The sequence below is a fragment of the Plecotus auritus genome, assembly GCF_963455305.1.
Source record: "Plecotus auritus genome assembly, chromosome: 1".
In the NCBI taxonomy this organism is placed as follows: Eukaryota; Metazoa; Chordata; class Mammalia; order Chiroptera; family Vespertilionidae; genus Plecotus; species Plecotus auritus.
In genome coordinates this window covers 111,702,754-111,712,096 of record NC_137770.1, presented here as the reverse complement: position 1 = coordinate 111,712,096, position 9,343 = coordinate 111,702,754, and the positions used below count along the sequence as shown (strand labels likewise).

Genomic DNA, 9,343 nt, shown 5'->3' with positions numbered 1-9,343 from the left:
AGGAACACAAGAATCAAGTCAAAGAATTGAAATACAAAGAAGCAAAAAACACTCAACCGAAAAAGCAAAAAGCAAAAAAAAAATCCAAAAAGTTGAAGATAGTGTAAGAAGACTCTGGGACAATTTCAAGCGTACCAACATCAGAATTATGGGGGTGCCAGAAGAAGAGAGAGAGCAAGATACTGAAAACCTATTTGAAGAAATAATGACAGAAAACTTCCCCCACCTGGTGAAAGAAATAGACTTACAAGTCCAGGAAGCACACAGAACCCCAAACAAAAGGAACCCAAAGAGGACCACACCAAGACACATCCTAATTAAAATGCCAAGAGCAAAAGACAAAGAGAGAATATTAAAAGCAGCAAGAGAAAAACAGTTAATTACCTACAAGGGAGCACCCATACGACTGTCAGCTGATTTCTCAACAGAAACTATGCAGGCCAGACGGGAGTGGCAAGAAATTTTCAATGTAATGAATAGCAAGAACCTACAACCAAGATTACTCTACCCAGCAAAGCTATCATTCAGAATTGAAGGGCAGATAAAGAGCTTCACAGATAAGAAAAAGCTAAAGGAGTTCATCACCACCAAATCAGTATTATATGAAATGCTGAAAGGTATTCTTAAAGAAGAGGAAGAAGAAAAAAGTAAAGATAAAAATTATGAACAACAAATACATATCTATCAACAAGTGAACCTAAAAATCAAGTGAATTAAAAACCTGAGGAACAGAATAATCTGGTGAATATAATAGAATCAGGGGCATAGAAAGGGAGTGGACTGATAATTCTCAGGGGGAAAGGGGTATAGGGGGTTCAGGAAGAGACTGGACAAAAATCATACACCTATGGATGAGGACAGTGGGGGGGAGGTAAGGGCAGAAGGTGGGGTGGGAACCGGGTGGAGGGGAGCTATGGGGGGAAAAAGGAGAAACAATTGTAATAATCTGAATAAAGATTTATTTTAAAAAAATAAAATAAAAATAAAATCACTTTAAGTTCTGCACTTTAAAATGAACTCACACCTTATATTCTCTAAAAGCACACAATTTTAGTGGGGAAATTGATTGTGAAACCCAGCCAAACAGATGCCACAGAAATCAAAATACCACTTTTTTGTTTTTTTAAATATATTTTATTGATTTTTTACAGAGAGGAAGGGAGAGGGATAGAGTTAGAAACATCAATGAGAGAGAAACATCGATCAGCTGCCTCCTGCACACCCCCTACTGAGGATGTGCCCGCAACCAAGGTACATGCCCTTGACCAGAATCGAACCTGGGACCTTTCAGTCCACAGGCCGATGCTCTGTCCACTGAGCCAAACCGTTTAGGGCCAAATGCCACTTTGTATTTGGGTAACGCTCCACAGCTTCGAGAGCATTTTCTGATTGCTGGATTAGTGACTAAGCAAGTAAATTAATACAAAAGATGACTGTTCTAGCCTCAACACTGCACTAGAGGGAGAAACAGAAACCTGCCCTTCCTTTAGCAGGAAGCTATTGCTACTGGTACATAGTAACTCAACTGTGAAATTGGAAAGAGGCTGGTGGCTGCCCTGGTCTGCTGTAGCATTGCTTGGGCGAGGCAGATAGGGTCACTGTCGAAGAGAAGTGGGGACAGCTCCATGCTGGCTCTTCTTTTGGCCGGAGCTCCTCTGGAAGTTGAAGTCCTGGGCAGCAGCATGGGTGGCTGGCCAGGGCCTGAGGAAGGAGCCCCATTCTCCTACTTTCCCTGGCTAACAACATACATTTGGATATTGTTATACAATTCTTTGTTTTACAGTGGGAAATGGAAGTCATTAAGCCCCATATAAATAACATCTTTGTCAAGGACTGTGATTGCCAATGCTATTTTCTCTGTGGCTGTTTCTCCCCTCTATAGTGCCTGGGGGTCTTGGGGAGGCCTGAGGGGAGGAGCCCTCTTTAGAGAACATGTGGTGAGACCTGAGTCAGTGCTGGCACCAGAGGCCCTCTCAGTGAGGTCAACTCTTTTGAGGAGCTGCTCTGGGTCTTTCCTTCAAGATGCCCAGAGGAATCTACACTCCTTGAACTCTACCATTTTTCCAGATCAGGGCACTGAGCCTCAGGCCACCAGGTGGGAAGGCAGAGAACCCTGCCCCACCCCACCTCTGCCTCAGCTCTCCATCTCCAGAGCTGCTCCCCTCACTGCTGACAATGTAGGTTAACATCCTGCGTTTGGGCCTGGTTCCTGGAAGAAACATGGCTCTTGGGGATTGAGAGAGCAATTTACCTTTTCTATGTTCTTCACTGCAAGTGCTTCCTGGCAGTCCAAATAAGTTGCTAATATAAAGTTCCTACATGACTTTACAATTTACGAAGTGCTTGACCAAATGTCATTCAGATCTTCAAATGACCATGTGAGCCAATGATCAGCTAGTTAGAATGCCTACCCTGTGGTGGCAAACACAGCAGTACCTTAGTTATTCCTCAAGCAGTGGGGGTTGAGTATCCATTTTCCTGAACTGAGATCAAATTAGTAATGGAAGGCCCTGACTGAGATCTGGGTCTGTTTATTCTGAGCTCACATGCTTACCAACCTGACTGGCTACCTCTCAATATAATTCTTAGAACCGAGTTGTATTCAGAGAAACAAGGGTCTGCTACCTGCAGCCATAATAGGTTTATATTTATTTTATAGTAATACCATGGAAATTGGAGAATGGAGAGCAAAACTGATTGTAAAGAAAATAAATACAAGCAAAACTGAGAGAAAGGAATGTTTGTAATGGAAACCATAACTTGGAGAGATTAAGGCCTCCTGCTTAATCAAAGCTTCTTTTCCTCCTCTTGCCTCTGGATTCACCCTGCATAATGCTGGCCCACCCTGTCCACTCCCACCTGAGGGCTGAAGTGGGTGTTCTACTTGTGGTTTTAATGCCCGATTGGACAAGAAGGCTCAGGGCTCTTCATATGAGAGGAACAATTGAATGGGCAATTGGCCCAGGGAAGAGAAAGCTGCTGAGACGGCTGATAGACAACCTAGAAAAAGTTAATGAAGGATATTACTAATGAGGTTTGTGGTATTTTTCTCTAGAAATATAGTCCAGAGGGCATATTGAGTATTTAAAGAATTAATTAAAATTGGAAATATAGAAATGCATATTATATCAATAGTTCATGTGACCACATGTGACATTCACATGTACTACATACAATTGTTCTGAATACAATTTCCAACCCATAGATAAAAATAATTTGGCAAATTAATAATTTTCACAGTCATCTCAATGGTAGATAACCATCATATAAACTCATATACGCTCCTGGAATTTGACATAGTTTATTTGTATTTTGGGGAGTTGGAGCTACTAGTAAAGCTGCATTAAGTACATCAACATCCACTGAATCAATCCAGAGAATACTGTTGTATTATTTTATATTTTACTCTGAAAGAATAAAATAAAAAATTTTAGAACAGAAAAACATATGTAAGAAAAATCTTTATTTCATTTACTTCCTTTGTAAATTGACCAATTCTGTCTGTATGCTTTTAACTTATTTCAATATTTTTACAATGTATAGTTAGATCTGAATAAAAATTTTATCATTCCCCAGAACATAATATACATTATAGAGAACTACTGTCATTCTGTATTTACACTGACAAACAATTACAAAAGGAAAAATCTGGGAACTAGAGTCTAGTTTCTGCAGTAGTCATAAAAAGCAAATGTCTGTTTTCACTTAGAAAATAGGATGAGCATTATGCTAAGTGAAATAAGCCAGTCAGAGAAAGATAAATGCCACATGATCTCACTCATTTATGGAATATAATGAACAACATAAACTGATGAACAAAAACAGATCCGGAGACAGAGAAGCAGCGATAAGACTGTCAAACAGAGGGAAGGTAGGGGAGGGTGGGGGTAAAGGGGAGACATCAACCAAAGGACTTGTATGCATGCATATAAGCCCAACCAATGGACACAGACAACAGGGGGTGAGGGCATGAGTGGGGGGGGGGGGTCGGGGGTTAATGGGTGGGTGAGGATACATATGTAATACCTTAATCAATAAAGAAATTAAAGATTGAAAAAAAAAGAAAATAGGATACATTTTAAAAAAATGAGATTAGACTTCTGGTCAAGATGGGGCTGTAGGTAAATGCAGTACTCGCCTCCTCCCACAACCACATCAAAATTACAACTAAACACACTCGGCCATCACCTCAGGGACCTCGAGTGGTTTGCCAAGCAGTGACCACAGATTCCAATAGCCAGGAGCCCACACCTTCAACCCCAGACGGTGTCCGGCAAAGGCTCCATGATTCTGGCCTACAGTGGTGGCCTAGACACCTCCTTCATTCTTGTGTGGCCGAAGGAACAAGGCTATGATGTCACTGCCTACTTGGCCAACATTGGCCAGAAGGTAGACCTTGAGGAAGCCAGGAAGAAGGTGCTGAAGCTCAGGCCCAAAAGGTGTCCATCCAGGACGTCAGCAAGGCGTTTGTGGAGGAATTCATCTGGCCCTCCATCCAGTCTAGTGCGCTGTTCGAGGACCATTACCTCCTGGGCACCTCTCTGGCCAGGCCCTGCATCACCCACAAACAAGTAGAGATCGCCCAGCGAGAGGGAGCCAAGTAAGTGTCCCATCGCGCCACGGGAAAGGGCAACGACCAGGTCCGGTTTGAGCTCACCTGCTACTCACTGACCGCCCAGATTAAGGTCATTGCTTCTTGGAGGATGCCTAAGTTCTACAACCGCTTCCAGGGCTGCAGCAACCTGATGGAGTACACCAAGCAATATGGAATTCACATCCCAGTCACCCACAAGAAGCCGTGGAGCATGGAAGAGAACCTCATGCACATTAGCTACGAGGCCGGAATCCTGGAGAACCCCAAGAATCAAGCCCCTCCAGGCCTCTATCCAAAGACCCAGGACAGGGCCAAAAAGCCCAACACCCCTGATGAGATTGAGTTCAAGAAAGGGGTCCCCACGAAAGTGACCAATGTCAAGGATGGCACCATCCACCGCACATCCTGGGAGCTCTTCATGTACCTGAATGAAGTTGCGGGCAAGCATGGCTGGACTGCACAGACATCGTGGAGAACTGCTTCATCTGATGAAGTTCCTGGGTATCTACAAGACCCCAGTGGGGACAGTCCTTTACCACGCTCATTTAGACATCAAGGCCTTCATCATGGATCGGAAAGTGTGCAAATTCAAGCAAGGCCTGGGCTTGAAATTGGCCAAGCTGGTGTACACCGGTCTCTGGCACACCCCCGAGTGTGAATTTGTCTGTCACTGAATCGCCAAGTCCCAGTAGAAGGGAAAGCCCTGGTGTCTGTCTTCAAGGGCCATGTGTATATCCTCTGCCGGGTGTCGCCACTTTCCTTCTACAACGAGGAGCTGGTGAGCATGAACGTGCAGGGCCATTACTAGCCGATCAATGCCACTGGTTTTATCAACATCAGCACCCTGAGGCTCAAGGAACATCTTTGCCTCTAGAGCAAGGTCACTGGAAAATAGACTAGCTGACAATGAGGAGCTGGGCCTTCTCACTTTGCCCATCTCCCAAGTACATGCTCTAATTGTCCTGATAATTTATAGTTGTGACTTGTTCTCTGGGCGGGGCTGGCAGCTTAGTGGGGGTGCCAGGCTCCAGCTTTGTTCCCTGGTCCCCTGTAGCCTACAAAAGTAGTCAGTGAAGGGAAGAATGGGGGTAGCTATGGTGGGGAGCTATAAGAGGACAATTAAAAAAACCAAGATACACACAAAATATTACAACTAAATTACAGAATAATCATCATTCAAAAGCACCTGAAATCTAACTGAATGGAAGTCCTACAAGTTAGGTGTCAGGGACAAGCTCCTCAGTTAGGGACTTGACTCTCCTGGGTGAGGAAAATCGGAAGAACATGCATGTACAAGCAGGCAAATGTGACATGCTTTATTCCACACAAAAGCAGCCACAGCAGGCTGGTCAGTGGCAGCTTATCTACATGCTCAAACAAGCTCAAACAAAAGTGGCTTCTTGTCAAATAGTAACATCAGTATTTTGGTTACAGAAAGGCATGTCTGCGCAGTGTAAAGCTTGCAGCAGCATCCTTGCACCTGTGTATAGTATCTTAGTCTTGAACACCCTGATTAAGCCCAGGCTTAGAGTAGCCTTAAACATCTGGTGTATTCTAGACAAGGCCCCACAAGAGGATATAAAGAAGAAGCCACATTGCCTGGCCAGTATGGCTCAGTGGTTGAGCATCAACTCATGAACCAATTGGTCCCCAGTTCGATTCCCGGTCAGGGAACATGCCCAGGTTTCAGGCTTGTTCCCTTGTAGGGGGCATGCAGGAGGCAGCTGATCAATCTCTCTCATTGATGCTTCCATCTCTCTATTCCTCTCCCTTTCTCTCTCTCTAAGATCAACAAAAACATTTAAAAAAATAAAGAAGAAGCCACATTGAGACTGGTAGAATGCTTGGGGCTGCGAAACAGGCTGGCCCCACGCCTACGTGTGGTGGATAAAAATTGGGAGGGATATCTCGGCTGTAGAGGTCATCCTTGAGGCGTGAGGGGTCATATCCTCACATCAGAACCCCCAGTCCAGGGTTCCAGTGCTGGGAAGAGAAGTCACCATAACTTCTAGCTATAAAAACCAGTGTGTGTGTGTGGGTGTGTGTGTAGGGGGGCGGGGAGGGGACAACAACAGTGGGTTTTTGGCTGAGTGAGATGGAGGGCTGCTGGAGCCCCTGGCAGTTCCTCTTAAAGGGCTTATGCACAGACTTACTTTGAGTTCCAGCACTGGGGAAGCAACATGAAAGGCACCAGGGACATAGGGGGAGGAACTGAACTGTCTGATATCAGGGTGAGAGTTAGAGGGACAGCTTTCTGCTAGACAGAGGTGCTGGCAGAGGCCATTGTTCTTTTGATGATCCCTCCCCGCCGTAGTCCCCACACAAAGCCTGCAGATGGGTGCCATATCTGAGTCTCCATCACTCTTTTTCTTGCTCTCATGATTCCCTGAGACCCTTTCCTACCCAATTTTCATGCCCACCAAAGCTGTTTTCACTGGCTTTTCTATACCAGTGGCCTATCTTGGCTATGCTTAAGACTTTCCTAAAATTCCTCAAACAAGGAGCATCTGGCCTCAGCATGCCCATTACCTCTCCCTAAGTAGCCCAGGTATGGCACTAATGGCAGCCTACCTTGGTTCACAGCTTGGCTTCTCTTGGGCACCTCCAAGACCAGCACAAGTAGCAGCTATCTGCAGATCACCTTGTAGCTCATGCCAGGTGGCCCTGGGCAGAACTGAGGCAATGACTGATTTTGGGTCCAGAGACAATGCACCTAATGGACAGCTCCAGATTACATTGAAGCACCACCCAACTACTTCCACAAATGACACAATCAAGGGGCAAACTCAGTGGACACCAGAGCACCTGCTGAAGTAAGTCCTACTCCATGGGGCAGGCCCCTGCATAGCTGATCTTCCACAGTGGTTGCAGCCAGTCTTTGCAGCTGATCTATATGGGGGCAAATCCCTTCAATTGACATGCCAACAGCAATCAAGGCTCAACTACAACAGGAGGGTGTGTACAGCCCACATGAGGTACACCTAGAGTGCCCAGCTCAGATGAATAGGAAGACTGTGCCACTGCACCCTACAGGACACTTCCTACATTAGGCCATTCTACCAACCCTGGAATATGTAGCACAGCTATATCTAATACATAGAAACAATCATAGGGAGGATGTAAAAATGAGGAGATAAAGAAACATGTCCGAAATGAAAGACCAAAACAAAACTCCAGAAAAAGAACTAAAAAAAAATTGGAGACAAGCAATTTACTAGATGCAGAGTTCAAAATACTGGTTATAAGGATTCTCAACGAACTTAGAGGGAAGAGTAGATAAACATAGAGAGGACGTCAATAGCATAGAAAAGGACATGGAAATAATAAAAAACTATCAGTTGGAAATGCAGAATACACAAACTGAAATGAAGAAAAATTTATAGGGCCTCAGCCAGTGTTGCTCAATTGGTTGGAACATTGGCCCATACATTGAAAGCTCACAGGTTCTATTCCCAGTCAGCTCACGTGCTCAGGTTGTGTATTCAAGTTCTATTTGGGGTGCATGTTTACCTCTCATATAGACTCCCCCCTTTCTTCTTCTGTCTCTAAAATCAATAAAAACATATCCTCGGAGATTCCAAAATGGCGGCGGAGTAAATGAAAGTTACATTGACAATATCCCAGGACCAAATTGGAAATACAACTAAAATAAAGAAAAACCACCCTGAAAAATCAGCTGATGACTACCTAGAGAGAACCCTGATAACCAAGCACACAAAGTGAAGACTGTATAGAGACTGGTATGAAATGTGGAGGCATGAAAGGGCTGGCCGGGCTTCCACAGACAGCAGCTGAATTTCCAGAGGGATATCATAGCTGTGGGCAGTTCCCACTTAGAACTCTGGGGTCTAAACCCCAAGCTGAGCTCCCTAACCCAGAGCACCAGAGTGATAAAGGTGCCCACATAACAGCTGTCTGTGAAAAGTGAGAAGGTTGCTGTCTGTCAGTGTGAGACACCTGGAAATGCAGGCACCCTCTTAAAGGGACAACACACAAAATTTCGTGTGTAGCCACTCACCTTGGGCTCTGGCAGAGAGAGGGCAGAGTAGACTCAAGCTGTGTGAGCAGAAGCCATGATTGGGGGGCTCTGGGGTTGGAGCACGGAGGGCAGCCAGCCCAGTTTCCTGTGCTCAGCCATTCCTTCACACTGCAGAGAAAAGCTTTCTCATGTGAACATTTGTTATACAGGCAAACTTTGCATGGTGGGAAGGCAGCTGCCCTATCCTGTTGGAAAATCTCTCGCCCCACCCTGTGGTCAATCAAGTGGCCTGAGGATAATCAAGTCTGAAAGTCAATGGGGCTCAGGCAGAGGAGGGGTCTCTGGAGGCTTTGAGTCTTTGCCTGCTATAATCTAGAGCCCAGGCTAGGAAAAGCAGACCCTGGTGCACATCATGGTCCTTTCCAAAGGTACTCAGCCCCAGTAGAGGCCACAAGCCCTGGATAGCTCCAAGCAGTGTACTCAGGGCCAGTCACAAAGAGTCCTTGTCCTGCACTAGAGACTGGGAGTCATAGATCTACCTAGTACACAGACACAAACCCAAAGAGGCAGCCAAAAGGGGGAGACAAAAAACAAAACACAAAACAAACAATCCCCAAACAAAAGACCAAGTGAATTCTCCAGAAGAAGAGCTAAATGCATCAGAGATAAGAAATTTATCAGACATAGAGTTCAGAATAAGGATGGCAAGATTCTCAACAGCATGAGAAAAGATATAGTAACTATGAAGAATGACATAGCACTAATACAGA

General features: G+C 45.0%; 1 pseudogene across 1 annotated transcript; it reads left to right on the top strand.

Annotated features, from left to right (window-relative positions):
- Nucleotides 1–2,666: 2,666 nt before the first annotated feature.
- On the top strand, nucleotides 2,667–5,489 carry LOC308240780 (argininosuccinate synthase-like; annotated as a pseudogene). Its single transcript has 2 exons — nucleotides 2,667–2,699; nucleotides 4,264–5,489. The product of its transcript is annotated as an argininosuccinate synthase-like (transcript).
- The last annotated feature ends 3,854 nt before the right edge of the window (nucleotides 5,490–9,343 follow it).